The sequence below is a fragment of the Nansenia antarctica genome (genome assembly GCF_963989245.1).
Source record: "Nansenia antarctica genome assembly, chromosome: 8".
In the NCBI taxonomy this organism is placed as follows: domain Eukaryota; kingdom Metazoa; phylum Chordata; class Actinopteri; order Argentiniformes; family Microstomatidae; genus Nansenia; species Nansenia antarctica.
The window spans coordinates 48,559,212-48,584,798 of NC_137678.1; the positions used below are offsets into that span (position 1 = coordinate 48,559,212).

Below are 25,587 nucleotides of genomic sequence, written 5' to 3' on the forward strand. Positions count from 1 at the left end.
AATAACGTTACTTGCTAAAAGATTTACGATAGCCTTTTTGGCTGCACAGTACAAAATACAAATAACAACAATGATAATACTTTTTTAGTAATATTTTATTCACATGTAATACATGCCATCATGTTAAATAACTTAATACCCTCCCTAAAGCACGTATTTCATCAAAAACAAAACCAACATATTCATAAGAATGCAGGTATGCAAAGTTATAGATAAATTCACTGAAAAAGCTTAATGTCAAGCCCTGACAACACTATATTTGTACTTTGAAATTGCATGTATGTATTATGTATGTTACACTAATGTTTTTCAAACTACTGTTACAATTAATTTGGTTCCGTTTGTATTGGAAACTGTTATTAAACAGTTTATAAGAGTACAGTAATGTAATAGACTAGTGTTTTGATGCTAGCTCCGAAATGTTAGCTAGCCAGCTAGCCACCTCTTTGTTTGTTAGCCAGGGCCAGGTAGAAACAAACAACTGTTACAATTAATTTGGTTCCGTTTGTATTGGAAGCTGTTATTAAACAGTTTATAACAGTACAGTACCCTAATAGACTAGTGTTTTGATGCTAGCTCCAGTGGTCTCTCTCCCCGTTATGAGTGACTCAATTAATTTAGATAGACCAGTTGAAGTTTTCCCAATTGTCCCATTGTGATGCAATAATCCGTCGCACCACAAACTTTTACAAAATTTGCAAAATTTGACAGTGTGACAAAACTTGCACGCCGTGTGCTTTGTCCCATTCATCCACGAATGGAATCGAATTTTCGCTGTGCGATTAAAATCGGGGCCGTATGCGTTGGGATGAGATTTTCTCATAGACTTCCATTCAAACTTCAAAATCGAATGTTGTGGTGCAACAAAAATTGCACGCTGTGTGTATTGGCCTTTAGCTTGTAGAGACGTTCGCTTTTAGCAGCCCGCTATCTCGCTAACTTTAGTAAGAGTCTATTAAAATGGAAGCCAAGTTTCTTAAACCTTGCTCATACAACAACCTTGCCGGGAGCGACGGCTACAGGTAGCCTACCACTTCATCTTCAATGGCCGACCGTGTTTGCGAGCAAAAGATCCGAGTGTGCGCGTTTATAGCTGAACATGATCTGTCTTTCACAATGGCTCAGCCACTCGTCGATTTGTGCAAGAAGCTATCAGAAGACAAAAATGCACTGACAAAGCTGTCCGTTTCCAATCAGCACGCCAGCTATTTAAACACACATGGCCTTTGTCCCGGAATTGAAAAAACGGCTGTGTGAAAAGCTTAAAAAAGCAACGTTTTCAATTAATATCGACAAAGCTACTAATCTTAACATGGACAAAATCCTCAATGTCCTTGTTCGATTTTTTTAGGATCTGGCCAAAGTAACAACACAACACCTAGTCAGCAGGAAAGTAAACATCGCCAACTCGTCAGCCCTCATGCAGGAGCTCAAAGATATCCTGGAGTCCAATGGTCTTGACTGGTCACTAGTCATCAGTATTCTACTTGATGTAGATCTATTGATCTATTGTTATAGTGATAGTGGCTTGATAAGTGATGCAATCAGTTTGGCCTTAAGTGATTTAATCAGTTTGTTCTTTTAAAGACATCTAAATATATTATTTTATTTTGTATTGAGTATAAAACAGTATTAATGCATTTTAACATTGAGACATATATTTTGTATTGACTATAAAATAGTATTATTGCATTTAAACATTGAGAAAAGAAGCTGTCTTCTGTACCCGCTCTCCCAATATCTCAAACTGTGACCCCCCTCCCCAAGAAAAAGTTTCAGGCACAGGATTTTTTCCCACTTTAAGCCCTGCAACACACTACGGCTGTAACAATTTGATATTAATAAAAATATTGAATGAGGGTTTCTACATGTGATCTGGAAGATGTGAAATCACATTCATTGATTGTCAGTTGTCTAAGTCAGATGTTGTGGTGACGAATGTGTATAATATATGTGACACAGTCTGATCATTGGTCCGCATGTCGGCAACCAATCAAAGTGTTCGGACTTTTCTTTTGAAACACTACATTTCAACGTTGTTGAGAATCACAACACAAACTCGCTAGTCAAGCCAAAATACTGCAAGGCAATGGATTGCCGGTGAGTAATTTCCACTGCTATCTAGTTAACTATAACACTACTTTACATTGTTAGCAGGCTCACAAAACAAGCTGTGTTAGTTGACTAGCGACGTGTGTGTCATTGATTTTCAATAACGCGGAAATGTATTCACATTTTTCGAAAGAAAAGTCAGATCATTACATCGGATCCCGACATGAGGACCAAAGCATTAGAATGTGTCATATGTGTTCTCTCCAGATCCTAGTGAGACAGAAGTTCACTAGGCCGTCGGTGGCTGAAAGCTATTGGGGCTGTGACACGGTCCTCATCTCCCGCAGCGCAGACGAGCCCCTCACCTACCTCCCCCCGTTACTGGCTCACATGCAGCTGTCCTCAGGCTACAGCACCCTCTCCTCACACACCGGGGTGAGCCCAGCACACACACACGCATACACACACACACACACCAGACTGGAGGATGGAAGCTCAAGCCTGTCTCCATAGTGTCAATGTAGGAGTGTCTGTGTTATTAACAGACTAGCCTAAAACTAGCTAAAATATGTACAATAGAACAATATTGTTCCAACTCCAGTACTTTCCATGCTATCAGAAGGCTGATTTTTAGATGTGGTTTTCTGGACTACTACAAATCCATAGTAAAACGATCAAGTGGTGAGTGAAGATACCCATGTGTTGTTGTTGTTGTCGTCTGGTGTCCCCCCCCCCAGCCCATAGCAGTGATCCTGTGCCCGGGGTGGGAGAAGGCCCAGACTGTGTTTGACCGGCTGGAGGAATGCCAGACTGCCCAGTCCCTTCACCCCATGATTGCACTGGTGGGACTAGGGAAGGACGAAGCCAAGACGATCAAGATCCAGAAGAACTGTAAGCCTACTGTCTCGGGGGCTCTATTAGACTTGCTCTAGTTGAAGTCATAGAAATTGTTTTGGGGGGGGGGGGTTGAATTACAACATTGGGGGGGGGCGGCGGTGGGGGTGACGGTAGCCTAGAGGTTAGAGAGGCCGGTAGCCTAGAGGTTAGAGAGGTAGCCTAGAGGTTAGAGAGGCCGGCTTGCAATAGGAAGGTCAGGAGGGCGCTTGCATGTGGCAAGGCAATTAACCCCTGTGCGTTTACTATGCAGGCTGGGAAGTGTGTGTGTGTGTGTGTGTGTGTGTGTGTGTGTGTGTGTGTGTGTGTGGCTACTTGAAAAGTAGATCTTGGTTCAAAAAAGATTGGGCACCCTGGGTCTAGAGCAAAAATACCTAATTCCAACAATTGACTGTATAGTATATTGTTGGATATTTGAATATGTCATTCCCTCATTCCCTAACCCTTCTGTCTCCAGGCCAGATGGTTGTGACCACTCCCTTCAGCCTGGTGCGTCTGATGGCCTTCCACTGCTTTATGTTCCTGCGGCTGTGTCACTTGGTGCTGGACGAGGTGGATCTGCTCTACTCACAGGCCCCAGACGAGGTCAGAGAGAGAGAGAGAGAGAGAGATGATTTTATGATGTTTAGAATGGAGTTCACTAAGTTAAAGAGGAACAACCGCCTGATGCAGTGGAGGACTGTCTGTCAACTAGGGCAGGGCGATATGCCCAAAAAACGTTATCATTATATATGATATATTTTTCCTATTGATCAATAACTACAATTAACATAATCATTAATTCAATTATGTTCTATGTACCTTTTGAAGGGCATTTTATGCTTATGACTGAAGCCTAAAATAACCAGCAGGTTCAAAATGTCTGAAGGCAATACCAGATAACCAAAAAGCAGTGCTTGATTACAGTTGCAGTAATAACACTTATCTATATCTTTTTATTCATTGTCTTATTATATAGTTAAATGTGTATCTATTTATTTTCCTTCTTGTTCTGTATTTTTTAATGCTATATGAAAAGTTATTTGAATTGCCCCTGTTGAAATGTGCTGTACAAGTAAACTAGCCTTGCCAACACCATCTCCCTATGAGTGTTCTCTGACTGCATTGTTCCTTCTCAGATGGCCACCATTCTGCAGCACTTCCAGAAGGTGACCGACAGAAGCGAGCGGGCTTCCTGCCCCAGGCAGATCATCGCCGTGGGCAAACGCTGGAGCAGCTAGATGGTGGGGCTCCTGGCAGACCACATGATCAACCCCTGCATCATCATCACAGTGACCGAGGAGGCAGCACTTTACGGCAACGTGCACCAGGTCAGCTTAACCTTTGAGGTTGCATATAGCAGGGTATCCGCGGTGTCTTGAAAAGTATTAAAAGTTGATAAATCAATTTGGGGAAAATCAAGACCCTTAATAAGTATTAAGTCTTATCACGATTTTATGAGGTCTTGAATCTTGTAGATATTTTTCTGAATTAGACTCTGTCCAAAGAGTTGAGTCCTAAAAACTTTTAGTAAAAGTTTGGGAATTTATTAGTTCTATTAAAAAACAAAGATGAACCGGAAATGGTGTTGTATGATAGTGGTCTAGTGTCTATTACAACTAAAACTGTTAAGTTAAAGGTGTCACTGATGTAAACGGTTACAGCTCCAAGTGGCGGTGAGGTCTGGATATTGACACGGTCTTTAAAAAGTCTTAGAAAGGTATTGAAATTAACCTCAAGATTCCTGTATATACCCTGTATAGGCAACCATGTCTTTAAACTAATGCTGTCAATCGATTAAACATTTTAATCAAGTTAATCACAATAATAGGCTGTGATTAATCACATGTTTAAAATACTAGTATTTACTTGTATTTTTTGGGGGAGATAAAGCATAAAACAAAAACAACTGCATGGCATACTGGTTAGAGGAATCTGTTATTTGTTTTACTTTATTATAACATTTCTTAGTTTTGATGATTTCTAAATAAGATTAGAATCTCTTAAATGTGCAGAGTAAAAGAGTCTCAAGCTATGCAGTCAGAATTGCACTTAACTGCCAAACCTCAGACTGCACCCGTCTGTTCTCGCCTGAATTCTAGTCGGTTGACTCAAGCCCTATCGTAAGTAACTGCTCCGCCTCAGAGGTGAAAGGAAAAAACGTTGTTCCCGTCCGGTCTCGAACCAGGGACCCCCGGAGTCGGGAAGAGTTACTCTGAAACTCTTATGTCTTCGACCACTAGTTCGTTTTGTGGCGCTGTTCCGACTTTTAGTACTTCAGCAAGCGGAGACGTAGTCTCCGAAGACTAGAAGAAGTCTGCTTCTTGCTTTCAGACAGTTTTTTTCTTCAAACCCATCACTGTTATTTTCATTCTCGAATTGCTATCACAGAATACAGTATACTTTTATAGCTCCTACATAAACTAAGAAGGACACAGGTTAAAGTATACCTTTTGCTCTTGAGATCACTTTGGCCTTGTGAGAGGAATGGTAGAGCGCTCGCTTAGCATGCGCGAGGTAGCAGGATCGATGCTACGCATCTTAGTAGAATTTGGTAATATGAAGTATGATTAATTTGCGTTACATTTTTCTAAAGTTTACGGATTAATCGGGAGTGTTAACACGTTAACATTGACAGCCCTACTTTAAACACTTGATGACATGTCTGTACACGATCAATTCACAAAAGTAAATTATTTTCTTGAGCAAGAGATCCTAATAAAATGTTATACCACCTTTTTGTGGCCGATTGTTATGATTACATCAAGTTTTCTCTGAAAAATGGTGGACATCGCAAGTCTGTAAACACAAAAGAGTGCGTTTGTGAAATTCAATGGATGCAAAATGCTCATAGAGTTGCCCGTATACATTTTTTATTATTTAAATGTTTTGTCAAAGGTATAACAACTTGAAATGCTAATGTTGCCTATGCGCAACATCGGGTGTTAAGGACTATAAATCACACATTTATGCTTAGGCCTTCGTGTAAAATAATGTTTTTGTGGCTCAAAGGCTGAATTAAAACACATGTGGGTATTAACTGCCTATATCTGTACAAAAAAGACAGACATGTTATCCCTTGGGAAGTCCTAATCACAGTTTCATTTCATGCAAGGCAAACTGGGTCCTGGTATCAAAGGGTTATGGGGGTAGAGGGTCTCCACAAGACAGTTGGGTACAACTATCAAACCCCATGTGTCCTAGTGTTGTCATAAACAAACTTTATTTGGCATAATCAATTGGTGTACAGATCCCCCCAAAAATCTGCTATTCCTGGTTAAATCTTACAGTCTTCAATCACTTGAGATTATGTTTCCCTCATCTTTCTCCCCACAGATGATCCTGTTGTGTCTGGAATGCACAAAGATCTCAGTGCTGCTTGGTTCGTTAGACTTCAACCCTGAGGTGGTCCAGAAGACCCTCATTATCGCTAACTCTGCAGAGGAGGTCGAGCATGTCTTTAAGGTACAACACTCTCCTGTGTGAAGAGGTTTTTTTCATTTTTGCAACCTTATATTGGGAGACTGTCTTTTGCAGGGGTAGTGGAAGAACCAAAAGACCATTGTTGTTATTGATGTATCACCAGTTGCCTAGTTATGGCTTTGTTATGCCTACCATTGAAAAGGCATTTTTTTCAGCCATTTGACCAGTGATTGTTGTGCCATTTCGTATGTCTGCTCACTGTGCCGATGTCTACACGTCTCCTGAATATTGTAACAATTAGTTTGTGCCATTTTAGTTTAGCATTTACCTTTGTAAACGTGTATCTTGTCATGCAAAATATAAATCACTATCTTGGAGAAAAAGTACTGTAGAAGTATAATAAATACATAAATAATAATTGGTCATTAATTAATACATGTTTTTTTTATTTTTATATAATCTGTATTTTATTGGATTTTTCATATTGTCACATTTGGTCATTTCTCGACTCATACAACTGTAGTATAAAATAATAACAATATCACAGAATAACTCTATTGGACAATTTCTCCTACATAACACTGTCACCAAACATTAATACATGTTTTTAACTACATCTATTTGATCTTCCCTCCTTGTGTCTGTCATTCAGGGTGTGACCAGCACATCTGCATTCTCCCTGAAAGCTCATGAGGGTTTAACATACCAGTTTGACTTTGTGATTGAGCAGTGGAGGAAGGACATTGGACTTGGCACTCATGTCATTCTGGGTAAATTAAATCAATTAATTATTTGACATTTAAATCTTGTCAATTTCATATTATTGATAACATTCAACAAATGTCTCCCTGTATTTCCCCTGTATTCCAGTCACCACCAATGAGTGTCTGAAGGCCCTGGGCATCAGGGATGCTACGTGTGTCGTGCATTACGGCTTCCCAAGCTCCCCTAAACTGTTTGGCAGCCGTCTGTTCTGCATGTCTGACAACTTCCAGAACCTCTCTGACAAGGTAGGACAGACCAGCTACCCTCCACTCCTTTCACAAGCATACTGAGTTCACAGGTCATTTTATTTTATACACAAGACAAACAAACAAACGAACTAACAAACAACAAACTGCCAGGCATACATGTCTAGTATGATTTGGTTCAAAGCAATTCCCAAAATGCAACATCGTCAGGTATTACAAGGGTACAAGTAAAGAGTAAAATGTAAAAGTAAAAATAAAAAAGTGTACAGGCTTGCATCACTACAGGATATAATCAAACATTTGAATACACTTTGAGAGTCAATAATTGGACCCCATATGTTCAAATATCTATTGGGAACTTTAGAGTTGTAGAAGCGTATTCTCTCCATCTGCATGATACTGATTAATCCGTAGAGCCATTTCTGGAAGCAGGGAGGTGGAGGTGATTTCCAATCCAATAGAATAATATTCTTAGCAGCAACAATACCAGTCATTCATTCCGACCGTTCCTCAGCCGTATAGTTGGAAGCAGTCTCTGAACATCCAAAGAGTGCCAGTTCAGGATCAGGGGGAATGTCCCTTCCATAGACCCTGGAAAACCACCAGATTTTTTGCAAATGAGGACCGAGACAGAAAAGATGCGCTAGAGACCCATCTGCATTTTTGCATCTGTCACACAGTGGAGAAACCGATGGATAAATTCGGTGTAATGTCTTTGAATAGTGGAGTCTATGGATGACTTTGAATTGGATCAATTTGTACCTGACATTAATTGATCAAGATTGGATTCTAGCTAAACCTTGTTTGTCGTCAGTCACCTCGATATTAAGGACCAGGCTTCGCTCAGATGGTCAGTGGATACAGATGGGCCTCACCTGGGAAACCCCATTGCCAGTAAGACAAAGCCCTAGCGTTGGCTGCCCAGAAATAGTTACGAAATACAGGAAGGCCTAATCCTCCCTCAGTTTTGGCCTTTTGCAGATGTGCTTTCGCTATGCGATGAGCTTTATATCCCCAAACAAATGGAAAGATAATGGAGTCCAACTTCTTAAAAAATGCTGAAGTGAGGAAGATTGGGAGATTCTGAAATAAATATAAAAAATCTAGGGGGCGATACCATCTTGATCGTGTTGATACGGCCCATCATAGATAAGGGCAGAACGGAGAGGAGCTCTCGAAAGCACGTCTACTCCATCCACTACTCACTAGCGCCCCGCTAGTTCACAGGTCTTTTAATTTGCGTATTATACCTGTTGCTTTGCAAACGTCTGAGAAATGTGCCCCATTTCCCAGCACCATGATTGTATTGGGTATGCTTTCTCAACCTCAAGATTGCTGTCTGGACTCACCAAAGGCTTTTCTTCAACAGGACAAGAAGGGTGCATCCCACCCCCTGAAGTCAGTCCTCCTGCTGTCTGAGAGGAACGCCCGTCACGTCATCGGGGTCATGCGCTACCTGAAGCGCACCGAGGCATCGCTGCCCCCCGAGCTGCTCCACTTCGCCCAGGGGGTCCTGCAGGCCCAGGAGGAGCAGAAGACTGACAGGCCCTTCTGCAGCTACCTCAAGAGCTTCGGCTTCTGCAAGTCAGTGTTTAGAATATGGACGGATTGACCTAAAATGTACTTGATTTGACATTAATAATCTGCTAAGATGCAACTGTAATTAGCTGAACCCTGGATTTGGCTATTTTGCTCGTAGGTATGCGTCTGAAGAAAGGTGAAGTGGAACTGAATTCTGTAATGCTTAATTACTTTCTTTCTGTTGCAGGGACAGTAGTGTTTGTCCTTATCGACACAGCATCAGCCCTAAACAGGACCGCCCACTTCATCAAGACTCAGGAACTATAGTGGTGAATCATAGTTTATGATTCACCACATTTTTGACTATGGTCCAAATGTCATTCAGAGTATATTATTTGGGTGGTAGTGGGTGCTTGTCTATCTTCCACAATGAGATGAACCTCTAACTGTAACATGCTTATCTGTGTATGTACACTCGCAATATTTCCCTTTTTTACCTATTTGTCATCCAAGGTTTTGCCCTTGCACATCAAGACCGCTTCCCTCTATGGCCGCATTGTGAGCAACAAAGACGACTGTTATGAGAGCCTGGCTGCAGAGATGGTCTCTCACTACGCCAAGGAGAAGCTGTATGCCAAGGAGGTGCTAGAGGGAGGCCTCTCTGGAGTACAAGAAGAAGAAGCCTATCATAGGTCAGAACCCCCCCCCCCCACCAAACCCAACATGAATACAAATGAACAAATTTCAGCTATGAAACGATGTTCTCAATGTCAACAATCGGGTGACTCAGAGAGAAGTCCCGTTTGAGTGTGTTTCTGTGCTTAGACAACAAAGAGGCGGCTCCTCTGAGAGACTTAACCGTCTCCCCGCTCTGACGTTCGTCTCTGTCAGAGTGCGGGTGACCTCGGTGCCAGAGGCGGCCGGGTGTCTGTTCTCCAGCGTGACGGTGGCGTTCCTGGACGAGGGGCGCGAGCAGGAGACGAAGGCCCACCAGCTGCTGCAGCTGCCTGCTCAGTTCCACAGCCTGCCTCCCCAGGCCGTGGAGATGGTTGTGTGCCGGGCCAAGCCCGTCGACGCTGAGGTGGACTGGAACCCCAAGGTCAGTACAGTCACAGGACTCGAGTATCACGATTCGCAAATCTATGTACAAAAGAGACGGAGATGAGCAGACCAGCTAGCTAGCTTGCTAGTTCTTTGACACTATTCACACCATGGAACTATAATCAGACACTTTCTAGTCACAATAATAACGACCAATTTGAACCAACGTTCTCTGTCAGAACACTCAGCAATTATATTTGCTAACCTTTCAACGTGCTTACTTTCATCTGCAGACATCTCACCCTGCAAAAACTCTCTCGCATTGCGCCTGCACAGTCGCGCAAACATTGTTATATTCTTCAGCGTTGGCCTTGTGGGCGACCAGGTGCCCGCGGGCACCGTGTTGGCTACCCCTGCTGTAGAAGAACATCATACAATGACATTCCAAGGGTGTAACTTACCCACTCTGGGCTCACCATCTCTCCTCAGTCAGAAGATCAAAGGCCTGCATCACCAAGCCAAGGTCGTTCTGTGTCTGGGAAACACCGTCTTTGTGGATCCCATGGTAGGCTTTACATTACACTTAGCACTATAGCAACTTGATAACCCAGAGTTATCTCTAATTCATTTCAAAGTCAACTGAACTCCTAGCCTAACCCTTGTGTGGCATGTCTGTAGGTGAGAACCACCCGTCTGCCAGGCCTGAAGATATCCAAAAACGAGTACAACGTCCACGCCGAGATCCTGAACACGGGGATGGGCACCAGCAACCTGCACCACCTAGACCTGCTGAAGGAGCTCTGCCGGGGGGCTGTGCCCGCCGGCGCTGGGGAGGTCACTCACAGCCTGGGGTGAGCGATGAGGCTTCCAGCACCACACACACCAGACATCCTAATGACCTCCTAACACGTCAGGGGACCCGTGGCATTTCGTTTCTATATGATAGAGAGATTTGTCGTTCTCAATCTCAACCTAGTTCCCCAATAGTTGCTGAGAGCACTTAACTGGCTCCCCATTAATAGTGTGGGTGTGGGTGTGTGTGTGTGTCATGTTAGGCCGGAGGGCTCTGAGGTGACTCTGGAGGACAGGATGCAGGCTGCCGAGGAGACCCTGGCCCACCGGATGAGAGCAGCCATAAAGAGCATGCACTGTCACCAGGAGGTCCTGACAAACCCACCCACCCAGGCCCTGACACACCCAGCCCAGGCCCTAACAGACCCATCCCAGGTCCTGACAGATCCACCCACCCAGGTCCTGACAGACCCACCCCAGGTCCTGACAGAACCAGCCCAGGCCCTGACAGAGGTCCTGGCTTCCCCGGAGCCATGCGAGGCCCCAGTACCTGTCGCAACACAACCAAAGATGCAACAGTGGAACAGCCTCATAGCCAACCTGAAAAACGCCACTGAAACACTGAGGTTTGTTTCTTCTTCTTGCCCAGAGAGAAGGGGCGTCAAAAACTGACACTAAGGGCTCGATTTCACTGGCTGCGTCAACCTCAGCGGCTCGTGTGAGTTTCATTTCGGCTGCCATGTTAATGGGTTGGAGCAGCCATACAGCCCATGTTAATGGGTTGGAGCAGCCATACAGCCCATGTTAATGGGTTGGAGCAGCCATACAGCCCATGTTAATGGGTTGGAGCAGCCATACAGCCCTGTTAATGTGATTAAATAATCATGTGATAATGTGATTAAAACCACCTCTGTGTGGCCTTGGATGGTCCAGTGGTCTCGCACCACGGCCTACAGTGCACATCTGCCCATATTGGCATTCGAATCCAGCCAATAAAGAGCTGATATGCCCTCTCCTCCTTACTCTCCTCGTTACTGTCTCTCTCCACTGTCTCTATCCAGTAGAAATGAAGTTAAATGTAAGAGTGGGACTGCGCCACTTTTTTTTTTTTTGGGGGACTGCGCCATTTTTTTATTTTTATGAATTATGAGCCGAATAATAATTTAGTTCTGTTTCCTGTCTGCTGTGCGTTATTTTAACAGTCTTGTAAGATTAGGTGTTCCGGTCCTACGGTGATGTTCATGCCCAATTCATGTGCCTTACTACTGGTTTAGGTGTATGAAAAGTCATGCCGTGTATACAATCATACCAATTCAATAAAGCTCTCATTCTCAGAGCGAATTACGTGTGAAATTAGCATGCTAGCGGGTGTTTTCATATAAAATGTTATATATGATATAGCTGACTAGTAAGCCTGCATCAACCTTAATGCTATTCAAGTGCAAGAAGATTACAATTGTCTTCGCAGTTTAAGATACACACATTAATCAGCTGCGGTAGTAAACAAAGCGCAGTAGAAAGACGTCACAGGCGGTCAGATTTTGGCCCTAGTCTGGAACGCACGTCGAACGTTCGAACGATTAGCAAACGATTAGCAAGAGCGTTCGAACGATTAGGCCGTTGATGGCCCTGCCAGGATTTGGCAGCTGCCAGGTTTTGGCATGACAGCTCCACCACTAATCCAACAGGAACAGTAGCCGTAGGGGGGCTAGCAAGGCTAGTAGTAGCCCTAATATTCAAGCAGTAACGTGCAATATTTCAACTTCTTTTCAAATGATTGGTCACTAGAATCCCTTCCAACAAAATGAAAAACACACTATTGTTTCTCAATTTTTATGTCTTCATTTAATATAAAATATAGAAGATTAATAATAATAATTATTATTATTATTATGATATATATATATATTATTTTGTTATATCTGGTCGCCAGTTGGGGGGGGCGCTGTCATGCCAAATCGTGTACAAATCTTACCGGGCCATCAACGGCCCATCAAAATCTAATCGTTCGAACGTTCGACGTGCGTTCCAGACTAATGGGCCATAATCGCACGTGAGTGGGCGTCACCATAGTGACGGGCCTGAGGAGAAGAAACATGCAACGAACAATAATTCAAATGTTTAAGAGAAAGGAGAGAGATAAAGAAGCAGATAATGTGGCTAAAGTTAGAAGGAGAGAGCAAATTGAGGGCCAGAGGGGGGAGGCAGAACCTCTGCAAAATGAAAACCCACCCTCAGATGCAAACACAGGTGATGATGCTAACTTACCAGAGAATGGACATGAAGTTAGCTTACTAGCAAACTAGACAGTGGCTTACTCAGAACACAGTCTGTGTGCATACAGTACAACATTTTGTATGTATCCTACACATTGTAGGATACATTTTGAGATATTTTATTTTACTAATAATCTGTTCATTAATGTATCTGCCCACTGTTCTGACAATTCAAAGACAGAGACTGTTTGACTGTCTTTTGATGAATTTAGTTGTAAATGTTATTCTAATTTAAAACAGTTGAAGGCCAGAGGGAGGAAGAGGAGACTCAACAAGAAGCAGCAGGTCCCTCTCCCTACTCAGAAGAAAGAACAGGCGATGCTGCTAGCCCTCCTACTGCTTACCCTAATGTATGGAAAGAAGAACAGTATAAACAGTGCAAGGAGAAAAATGAATGGCTGCATGCTGAAAATGGAAGGCTAGGCTGTAGCCCATGCCATGATGTAAAAGATCTGGGTGTCATGGCATCCCGTGGGGTCAACATAGCTACTCAGTGGGCTGAGGGAAAGATAGCCCCAAGTGGTAATTCAAGGGAAGTACAGCTTTCATCACTGCGGAAAAAGATCCATGAGCACAGGAACTCCACAGCGCATACTGAAGCTGTCAAGATTCTTCAGACAGCAAATAAAGACATACTTCTGAACTTAAACGCCAGTAGTCAGGACAAATGTCAACAAATGTCTCCCTGTATTTCCCCTGTATTCCAGTCACCACCAATGAGTGTCTGAAGGCCCTGGGCATCAGGGATGCTACGTGTGTCGTGCATTACGGCTTCCCAAGCTCCCCTAAACTGTTTGGCAGCCGTCTGTTCTGCATGTCTGACAACTTCCAGAACCTCTCTGACAAGGTAGGACAGACCAGCTACCCTCCACTCCTTTCACAAGCATACTGAGTTCACAGGTCATTTTATTTTATACACAAGACAAACAAACAAACGAACTAACAAACAACAAACTGCCAGGCATACATGTCTAGTATGATTTGGTTCAAAGCAATTCCCAAAATGCAACATCGTCAGGTATTACAAGGGTACAAGTAAAGAGTAAAATGTAAAAGTAAAAATAAAAAAGTGTACAGGCTTGCATCACTACAGGATATAATCAAACATTTGAATACACTTTGAGAGTCAATAATTGGACCCCATATGTTCAAATATCTATTGGGAACTTTAGAGTTGTAGAAGCGTATTCTCTCCATCTGCATGATACTGATTAATCCGTAGAGCCATTTCTGGAAGCAGGGAGGTGGAGGTGATTTCCAATCCAATAGAATAATATTCTTAGCAGCAACAATACCAGTCATTCATTCCGACCGTTCCTCAGCCGTATAGTTGGAAGCAGTCTCTGAACATCCAAAGAGTGCCAGTTCAGGATCAGGGGGAATGTCCCTTCCATAGACCCTGGAAAACCACCAGATTTTTTGCAAATGAGGACCGAGACAGAAAAGATGCGCTAGAGACCCATCTGCATTTTTGCATCTGTCACACAGTGGAGAAACCGATGGATAAATTCGGTGTAATGTCTTTGAATAGTGGAGTCTATGGATGACTTTGAATTGGATCAATTTGTACCTGACATTAATTGATCAAGATTGGATTCTAGCTAAACCTTGTTTGTCGTCAGTCACCTCGATATTAAGGACCAGGCTTCGCTCAGATGGTCAGTGGATACAGATGGGCCTCACCTGGGAAACCCCATTGCCAGTAAGACAAAGCCCTAGCGTTGGCTGCCCAGAAATAGTTACGAAATACAGGAAGGCCTAATCCTCCCTCAGTTTTGGCCTTTTGCAGATGTGCTTTCGCTATGCGATGAGCTTTATATCCCCAAACAAATGGAAAGATAATGGAGTCCAACTTCTTAAAAAATGCTGAAGTGAGGAAGATTGGGAGATTCTGAAATAAATATAAAAAATCTAGGGGGCGATACCATCTTGATCGTGTTGATACGGCCCATCATAGATAAGGGCAGAACGGAGAGGAGCTCTCGAAAGCACGTCTACTCCATCCACTACTCACTAGCGCCCCGCTAGTTCACAGGTCTTTTAATTTGCGTATTATACCTGTTGCTTTGCAAACGTCTGAGAAATGTGCCCCATTTCCCAGCACCATGATTGTATTGGGTATGCTTTCTCAACCTCAAGATTGCTGTCTGGACTCACCAAAGGCTTTTCTTCAACAGGACAAGAAGGGTGCATCCCACCCCCTGAAGTCAGTCCTCCTGCTGTCTGAGAGGAACGCCCGTCACGTCATCGGGGTCATGCGCTACCTGAAGCGCACCGAGGCATCGCTGCCCCCCGAGCTGCTCCACTTCGCCCAGGGGGTCCTGCAGGCCCAGGAGGAGCAGAAGACTGACAGGCCCTTCTGCAGCTACCTCAAGAGCTTCGGCTTCTGCAAGTCAGTGTTTAGAATATGGACGGATTGACCTAAAATGTACTTGATTTGACATTAATAATCTGCTAAGATGCAACTGTAATTAGCTGAACCCTGGATTTGGCTATTTTGCTCGTAGGTATGCGTCTGAAGAAAGGTGAAGTGGAACTGAATTCTGTAATGCTTAATTACTTTCTTTCTGTTGCAGGGACAGTAGTGTTTGTCCTTATCGACACAGCATCAGCCCTAAACAGGACCGCCCACTTCATCAAGACTCAGGAACTATAGTGGTGAATCATAGTTTATGATTCACCACATTTTTGACTATGGTCCAAATGTCATTCAGAGTATATTATTTGGGTGGTAGTGGGTGCTTGTCTATCTTCCACAATGAGATGAACCTCTAACTGTAACATGCTTATCTGTGTATGTACACTCGCAATATTTCCCTTTTTTACCTATTTGTCATCCAAGGTTTTGCCCTTGCACATCAAGACCGCTTCCCTCTATGGCCGCATTGTGAGCAACAAAGACGACTGTTATGAGAGCCTGGCTGCAGAGATGGTCTCTCACTACGCCAAGGAGAAGCTGTATGCCAAGGAGGTGCTAGAGGGAGGCCTCTATGGAGTACAAGAAGAAGAAGCCTATCATAGGTCAGAACCCCCCCCCCCCCCACCAAACCCAACATGAATACAAATGAACAAATTTCAGCTATGAAACGATGTTCTCAATGTCAACAATCGGGTGACTCAGAGAGAAGTCCCGTTTGAGTGTGTTTCTGTGCTTAGACAACAAAGAGGCGGCTCCTCTGAGAGACTTAACCGTCTCCCCGCTCTGACGTTCGTCTCTGTCAGAGTGCGGGTGACCTCGGTGCCAGAGGCGGCCGGGTGTCTGTTCTCCAGCGTGACGGTGGCGTTCCTGGACGAGGGGCGCGAGCAGGAGACGAAGGCCCACCAGCTGCTGCAGCTGCCTGCTCAGTTCCACAGCCTGCCTCCCCAGGCCGTGGAGATGGTTGTGTGCCGGGCCAAGCCCGTCGACGCTGAGGTGGACTGGAACCCCAAGGTCAGTACAGTCACAGGACTCGAGTATCACGATTCGCAAATCTATGTACAAAAGAGACGGAGATGAGCAGACCAGCTAGCTAGCTTGCTAGTTCTTTGACACTATTCACACCATGGAACTATAATCAGACACTTTCTAGTCACAATAATAACGACCAATTTGAACCAACGTTCTCTGTCAGAACACTCAGCAATTATATTTGCTAACCTTTCAACTTGCTTACTTTCATCTGCAGACATCTCACCCTGCAAAAACTCTCTCGCATTGCGCCTGCACAGTCGCGCAAACATTGTTATATTCTTCAGCGTTGGCCTTGTGGGCGACCAGGTGCCCGCGGGCACCGTGTTGGCTACCCCTGCTGTAGAAGAACATCATACAATGACATTCCAAGGGTGTAACTTACCCACTCTGGGCTCACCATCTCTCCTCAGTCAGAAGATCAAAGGCCTGCATCACCAAGCCAAGGTCGTTCTGTGTCTGGGAAACACCGTCTTTGTTGATCCCATGGTAGGCTTTACATTACACTTAGCACTATAGCAACTTGATAACCCAGAGTTATCTCTACTTCATTTCAAAGTCAACTGAACTCCTAGCCTAACCCTTGTGTGGCATGTCTGTAGGTGAGAACCACCCGTCTGCCAGGCCTGAAGATATCCATAAACGAGTACAACGTCCACGCCGAGATCCTGAACACAGGGATGGGCACCAGCAACCTGCACCACCTAGACCTGCTGAAGGAGCTCTGCCGGGGGGCTGTGCCCGCCGGCGCTGGGGAGGTCACTCACAGCCTGGGGTGAGCGATGAGGCTTCCAGCACCACACACACCAGACATCCTAATGACCTCCTAACACGTCAGGGGACCCGTGGCATTTCGTTTCTATATGATAGAGAGATTTGTCGTTCTCAATCTCAACCTAGTTCCCCAATAGTTGCTGAGAGCACTTAACTGGCTCCCCATTAATAGTGTGGGTGTGTGTGTGTGTCATGTTAGGCCGGAGGGCTCTGAGGTGACTCTGGAGGACAGGATGCAGGCTGCCGAGGAGACCCTGGCCCACCGGATGAGAGCAGCCATAAAGAGCATGCACTGTCACCAGGAGGTCCTGACAAACCCACCCACCCAGGCCCTGACACACCCAGCCCAGGCCCTAACAGACCCACTCACCCAGGTCCTGACAGACTCACCCACCCAGGTCCTGACAGACACACCCCAGGTCCTGACAGATCCACCCACCCAGGCCCTGACAGACCCATCCCAGGTCCTGACAGATCCACCCACCCAGGTCCTGACAGACCCACCCCAGGTCCTGACAGAACCAGCCCAGGCCCTGACAGAGGTCCTGGCTTCCCCGGAGCCATGCGAGGCCCCAGTACCTGTCGCAACACAACCAAAGATGCAACAGTGGAACAGCCTCATAGCCAACCTGAAAAACGCCACTGAAACACTGAGGTTTGTTTCTTCTTCTTGCCCAGAGAGAAGGGGCGTCAAAAACTGACACTAAGGGCTCGATTTCACTGGCTGCGTCAACCTCAGCGGCTCGTGTGAGTTTCATTTTGGCTGCCATGTTAATGGGTTGGAGCAGCCATACAGCCCATGTTAATGGGTTGGAGCAGCCATACAGCCCATGTTAATGAGTTGGAGCAGCCATACAGCCCATGTTAATGGGTTGGAGCAGCCATACAGCCCTGTTAATGTGATTAAATAATCATGTGATAATGTGATTAAAACCACCTCTGTGTGGCCTTGGATGGTCCAGTGGTCTCGCACCACGGCCTACAGTGCACATCTGCCCATATTGGCATTCGAATCCAGCCAATAAAGAGCTGATATGCCCTCTCCTCCTTACTCTCCTCGTTACTGTCTCTCTCCACTGTCTCTATCCAGTAGAAATGAAGTTAAATGTAAGAGTGGGACTGCGCCACTTTTTTATTTTTTGGGGGACTGCGCCATTTTTTAATTTTTATGAATTATGAGCCGAATAATAATTTAGTTCTGTTTCCTGTCTGCTGTGCGTTATTTTAACAGTCTTGTAAGATTAGGTGTTCCGGTCCTACGGTGATGTTCATGCCCATGTCATGTGCCTTACTACTGGTTTAGGTGTATGAAAAGTCATGCCGTGTATACAATCATACCAATTCAATAAAGCTCTCATTCTCAGAGCGAATTACGTGTGAAATTAGCATGCTAGCGGGTGTTTTCATATAAAATGTTATATATGATATAGCTGACTAGTAAGCCTGCATCAACCTTAATGCTATTCAAGTGCAAGAAGATTACAATTGTCTTCGCAGTTTAAGATACACACATTAATCAGCTGCGGTAGTAAACAAAGCGCAGTAGAAAGACGTCACAGGCGGTCAGATTTTGGCCCTAGTCTGGAACGCACGTCGAACGTTCGAACGATTAGCAAACGATTAGCAAGAGCGTTCGAACGATTAGGCCGTTGATGGCCCTGCCAGGATTTGGCAGCTGCCAGGTTTTGGCATGACAGCTCCACCACTAATCCAACAGGAACAGTAGCCATAGGGGGGCTAGCAAGGCTAGTAGTAGCCCTAATATTCAAGCAGTAACGTGCAATATTTCAACTTCTTTTCAAATGATTGGTCACTAGAATCCCTTCCAACAAAATGAAAAACACACTATTGTTTCTCAATTTTAATGTCTTCATTTAATATAAAATATAGAAGATTAATAATAATAATTATTATTATTATTATGATATATATATATATTATTTTGTTATATCTGGTCGCCAGTTGGGGGGGGCGCTGTCATGCCAAATCGTGTACAAATCTTACCGGGCCATCAACGGCCCATCAAAATCTAATCGTTCGAACGTTCGACGTGCGTTCCAGACTAATGGGCCATAATCACACGTGAGTGGGCGTCACCATAGTGACGGGCCTGAGGAGAAGAAACATGCAACGAACAATAAGTCAAATGTTTAAGAGAAAGGAGAGAGATAAAGAAGCAGATAATGTGGCTAAAGTTAGAAGGAGAGAGCAAATTGAGGGCCAGAGGGGGGAGGCAGAACCTCTGCAAAATGAAAACCCACCCTCAGATGCAAACACAGGTGATGATGCTAACTTACCAGAGAATGGACATGAAGTTAGCTTACTAGCAAACTAGACAGTGGCTTACTCAGAACACAGTCTGTGTGCATACAGTACAACATTTTGTATGTATCCTACACATTGTAGGATACATTTTGAGATATTTTATTTTACTAATAATCTGTTCATTAATGTATCTGCCCACTGTTCTGACAATTCAAAGACAGAGACTGTTTGACTGTCTTTTGATGAATTTAGTTGTAAATGTTATTCTAATTTAAAACAGTTGAAGGCCAGAGGGAGGAAGAGGAGACTCAACAAGAAGCAGCAGGTCCCTCTCCCTACTCAGAAGAAAGAACAGGCGATGCTGCTAGCCCTCCTACTGCTTACCCTAATGTATGGAAAGAAGAACAGTATAAACAGTGCAAGGAGAAAAATGAATGGCTGCATGCTGAAAATGGAAGGCTAGGCTGTAGCCCATGCCATGATGTAAAAGATCTGGGTGTCATGGCATCCCGTGGGGTCAACATAGCTACTCAGTGGGCTGAGGGAAAGATAGCCCCAAGTGGTAATTCAAGGGAAGTACAGCTTTCATCACTGCGGAAAAAGATCCATGAGCACAGGAACTCCACAGCGCATACTGAAGCTGTCAAGATTCTTCAGACAGCAAATAAAGACATACTTCTGAACGTAAACGCCAGTAGTCAGGAGTCTGCATTTGAGTCTACTGCCAAAGTATTCATGACAGCATACTATGTGGCCAAGAATAACAAGCCTTTCACAGACTTTGAGAGTCTGATTGACCTGCAGCAAGTAAATGATGTTAGCTTAGGGCGTGTTTTGCACAGCAAAACAGTCTGTGTTGATATAATTGAGCATGTGTCATCACAGATGAAAAAGGAACTTCTGAAAAAGATAATAGAGGCCAACTGTAAAATCATAGTATTGGCTGATGAGTCGACCAGTGTCGGGCACAAATCAACACATTGTGTTTCTGAAGGCTAGTGTTGATGGAGACATGGAGCCCATTGCCTTTCCATTAGACCTGGTTGAGCTGGATAGTATGTCTGCTGCTCATATCAAGGAACAGATTATGGGTTGCTTGCTTAAGAACGGCTTCACTGTTGAGTTGCTGAGGGAAGTCCTCATTGGATTTGGCAGTGATGGGGCCAGTGTCATGCTGGGAGTGAAGTCAGGTGTTGGGAAGTTGCTCCAGGATGACTTCCCAGGCATCCTACTATGGCACTGCCTCAATCACAGACTGGAGCTTGCTGTGGACCAGGCCCTGGATGTGACGGGGGGAACAAAGGACTTCCAGGCATTCCTTGACAGCCTATATTCATTATATAGCCAGTCACCAAAAAACATGCGGGAGCTGAGTGAATGTGCTCACAACCTAGACATTGCCCTCAGGAGGATCAGAAAAGTGTTCAGTGTTCGCTGGGTAGCTTCTTCATGCAGGGCAGTCTCTGCAGTTTGGCAGTCTTATCCAGCCTTGGCACAACATTTCCGTGAAGCATCAGAGGATAACACAAGGGACAACAGAGACAGGGCCAAATTCAAAGGTCTGCTTTCTAAGTTGTGCTCCATCAACTTCCTGAAAAGTCTTGCAGTGATGGCAGATGTTCTGACTGAACTTAAGAACTTGTCAGAGATTCTTCAGGACAGACAGACCACGCTCCCAAAGGCCCATGACAACATGACAATCTATATCAAACGCATAGAAAGCCTCAATCGCTACCCAGGACAACATGCAGTTGAAGCCAGCCAAGCAGAGGAAGTGATGGAATTCAAGGGAGAGGAGTTAAGAGTTGGCAGGTCTCCCATCATTAACTCTGCTCAGTTCATCCAAGCAGTGGTAGACAATAAAGACTCTTCACAACCACAGCAAACAGAGCACAGGCCAGTGTTGCAGCCAACCGAAAAGAGGCGTACAATAACCTTATCAAACAAATGGCAGTCCTCAACCCTGACAACTGGGACCACGACAATGCTCGATTTGGAGATAATGAGGTGAGGGCTTTGTGTGATGTCCTACATCTGAATGGACAAGAGGCCGACCTTGGGTTCACTGAATACAAAGCAAGTGGAGGAAGAACCATTCCTAAGAGGATGAAGAAGTTGCTCATGGCAGTTGACACTGTCTGCAAGCAATGCTGACTGTGAACGGGGGTTCAGCACAATGAACAACATCATAACTGAGTATAGGAGAAAACTGACAACAAGAAATGCAGCAAATCTCCTCTTCATCAGCTCTGTGGGACCTCCATGCAGACAGTGGGATCCACTGCCTTATGTGAAGACTTGGCTAGGCAAAGGAAGAAGAGCAGCCCACTCAACAAGTTGCATGACTCGCCAATACACAGAAGACAAGGATAACTACTTCAGCCCTCTGTGGAAAATGTGGAAAAGTGTTTAAGTGTTCCCACTTTCCCAGGGACCTAGATCCTGGATGGAAATTAATGAACCTCAGTTATTGGGAAGAAACACTTGAGTTACCCAGTTTGTGTTTAAAAAAAATCTGTTCAAAAAGGAGACTTGAAGAGACACATGATAGTTCACACAGGAGAGAAACAATTTAATTGTTCAGTGTGTGGTAAATGTTTTGCTCAAAAAGGAGAGTTGCAATCACAAATGATAGCCCACATAGGAGAGTCTACGTTATAGAGTCTGAGTTATGAGTCTGTTATAATGTTTAAATAAATAATTTAAACATTATATTATTATTATTGTCAAGTGTTTCTAATTTCAACACCAACACCACGATGTGTGTGTTCAGGGATGCATGAAGCTGGTGGCGGGAGGAGAACAATATGAAACGATGAAGGTTGGGGTAGTAGCCTATAGTTCCTGTAAGAAACTCAAACCACTTTCACCCCTGAGCCTATGGGTAAACCAATGCACTCATTCACATCCTTTTACTCCAGCATCATCATGTACATCTGGGAGAAGTTGAGGATGTGAGGAGGGCACTGTTTCTAATTCACCTTGAGCGTGTTACAGAAGCAGGTCGTGATATGCAGTCGTCGACAAGGCAAGGAGTGAAACAATGAAAGGCATTCTATTCGCCGACTATTAGTGCCCCATACTTACGATTTATCCCTGTAATGTATGTAGGCTCCTTCAATGGATCAATGACAATCGCAGTCTCTGCAAGCTAACCGGACTCAAACAGCTGGGACCATTAGCGGCCAATCCTAGGATGAAGCTTCACTGGAAAAAAGCAGCGGCGCCAGCCAGACGAAAGCTCCGATAAAAGGCGAAGCTGCATCTACAGCTGGCATTTTCAAAAACTTGAAATTGCCCAGTTCAGTTGTGACAAGCGGAGCTGGTACAGACCATTGTCTGAGCCGACGGAGGGGAGGTGTACTGCATCCTAAAGTTGCAGCTGTGCAATTCTCTGATCATCATAACATCATGGTCCTAAAATGCTGTCTGTGTATCATAACATTATTGGATAACATCATAACAACAACATCTAATGATCTGAGGATAGTCATTATGCGCACTCTAAAGTGAAAACAAGTCTTTCCGCTGGATAAATGACAGTTAAGTGCCCAGAGATTGCAACATACTGTATAGTAACTGTATCTTTATAGAGTTAATTGAAGCATACATCTATAAATAATATTATTTGAAATTGGCATGCAGTCATTATGCTGCCGCAGTAGGATAATGTCTCTTTAGTCCATATGATTGCCCCTTTTTTACATGATTGCCCCAGTTATGGAAGTGTACATCAGAACAAGAAATCCTTCCTAACACTTCCCTGCATACTCACCCTCATAGTTCCCCTGGCCTAGATGGTTTCTGCCATGCTCGAAATAAATTGTGTAGTAATCGAGACTGTGCGTCCAATTACGTTTACATCTCCCAAGACAGCTTTGACCATATCACAGTTGTTGCGCTTTAATGCTCTTTAAATATACAACATGCGCCTGGATATGAGACTCTAGGTGGGCATTAATTGGGTACCTACACGATAGAAGAGTATGCCAGGGCGGTGGGCACAGTCCCACAGGTAGGTGTGCCAGGTGTTAGCCATTTAGACAGATAAGGTCATTGTAAATATGAGAAGGGAAACGATCCACAAGAGGCGCAAGTACAAGTATCTACATGGTCCCCATACTGTAGGTACAGTAGAGGCGCACTTTTTCGGAAGTTAAACTGCGTCTGTAATGGTTGCTCAAGTCACAATTCATTCAAGTTCACGCGTCCTTCAATGCAGCTACTGTATGTTACCTGACTACAGTATATTAAACCAAACGACACCCACTCCCCTTTAACTTCATCGCAATGTGCATGGAGCCACACTGTAGACACGTATGGATCTTGAAATAATGACCTGTCAGAAGAATTCATACATTAGGCAGCAACCTTTGAGCTCTTGTATATTTGTTTTGTTATATCATATTATACGAGGCATATATAGAGAGAGATAGAGGAAATGGTTTACTCATTGTTTGTTATAGTCTCCCAACAGAGCTGTAACATTTAACAATGCTAAACACCTATTTGACTGTATTGGACTATTACACCCTTATAACAATGAAAACATGTTTTCTATTATGGAAATATCAACAGCCAGCCAATGTGTCTTTCTCATCTGAAAATAGTGAGCATTTGTATGCAATACAACTGAATGTAAAGTGTATTTATTTGAAATGTCTCCGGGTGACATGGAGACAAACTTAATCATGTGCTTGAAAATCAATTTTCTCACTGAGAAGTGTGTTGAGCAATCTTGTGATTGAAAATGTACAAATCAGACGGAGAGTCAGAATCTACGACCGGTCCTGTTGACGCATGCCAGAGGGAAATCAATACAGTGAAACAGGAAACAAATGTAGCAACACATGCAAACTGCCCTTGGGCTCGGCTGTATTCTATTATTGCCTTTTTGGGCTATTTTGACTTTTAATTGCTGATAGTATAAAAGACTCGATTGTGTTGCTGTAGAGGACGCATGTAGACGCACCATCTGCATGATATACCACTGTAGCTTCTTCTTCTTATTATTATCAATGTCATCACCAAAACATTTCACAAATGACAATTCAATATAGGTTCTAAAGCAAAGACTAGCGTGAAAAAAGACAAATACAATTAAAACCACATCCCTATACAATGCATTTGCAGCCATGACGAAGCAACCGTTTACCTTTAGCTTTAGAGAACACTAAACACTATGGGGACCAATGGTTACACACACACACAGTTTATGCCTATCAAATATTAAAGAAACTTTAATTATTTGTTTAGGAGTGTTAGGGAACCCTGTGTCATTGTGCTTTGTAAAACACAAAGCACAGTATAAATGCATCTTTTAGCCCAGTCCAATAGCATGGTGTGTTCTATGAGCATTTAGTTAAGCGAGAAGCAAGAGGTCATTAACGAGGCATATTCTCACAAAGGATAGCTGCAGGGTATCCAACTACAAAATAAAAAAATTGGCCCTTTTTCTCTCAGTTCACATCTCCGCCACTGGAAGCAGGGTGACTGGAGGGACGTCAGGCTGAGTGTGGTGCCGCTGGCCATGGTGCTGATCCTGGCACACGGCACATCCGCTTCACTGTAGCTCCCGGGGGGAAACACTGGCAGTCATAGCGGAGGCAGTTGATCAGCTTCATAGCGACTTTAGTGAAAATTATCAGAATTGATTGATGAAAAGCTGAATAATGTCGCTTACTATTTCTCTTTTACACATTGTGTGTCGAGCACATCTGTCTTTCATATTATTCCACGACAGGCAGCCCCCTTTTTGGGTCAGTTTCTTGTGTTATGTATATAGTATTATTATTATTATTTGCATGATTATGATTATTATGATTATTATGATGATGATTATTATTATTATTATGCTGCTGCCACATTCCCAGAGAAGCCCTTACAGCCTAATTTACCCAGGCTATCCATCTGTCTTCAGGAGATATTCATTGTTAACATTTGTGATCGGCTAATTGATGATAATGCAAATGTGTTTTTATATTTCTTACAGAAACAACAGTATAATCAATACATAACCATAATACAATACAAGTTGAACACCTCTATCCAGAAGAGTAGTTTACACAGACGTATACTGTAAATATATAGATATAGATATAGATAGATAGATAGATATAGATAAATATATAAAAGACATAACAAAAAAATG

At 43.8% G+C, this 25,587-nt stretch overlaps 1 pseudogene across 1 annotated transcript; it reads left to right on the top strand.

Moving 5' to 3' along the window:
- The first annotated feature begins 190 nt into the window (after positions 1–190).
- On the top strand, positions 191–17,872 carry LOC308164338 (putative ATP-dependent RNA helicase TDRD12; annotated as a pseudogene). The gene is made up of 15 exons: positions 191–196; positions 2,320–2,487; positions 2,790–2,943; positions 3,404–3,531; positions 4,065–4,256; positions 6,262–6,390; positions 7,001–7,118; positions 13,657–13,796; positions 15,127–15,341; positions 15,526–15,607; positions 15,792–15,970; positions 16,172–16,402; positions 16,811–16,886; positions 17,000–17,172; positions 17,371–17,872. The product of its transcript is annotated as a putative ATP-dependent RNA helicase TDRD12 (transcript).
- The last annotated feature ends 7,715 nt before the right edge of the window (positions 17,873–25,587 follow it).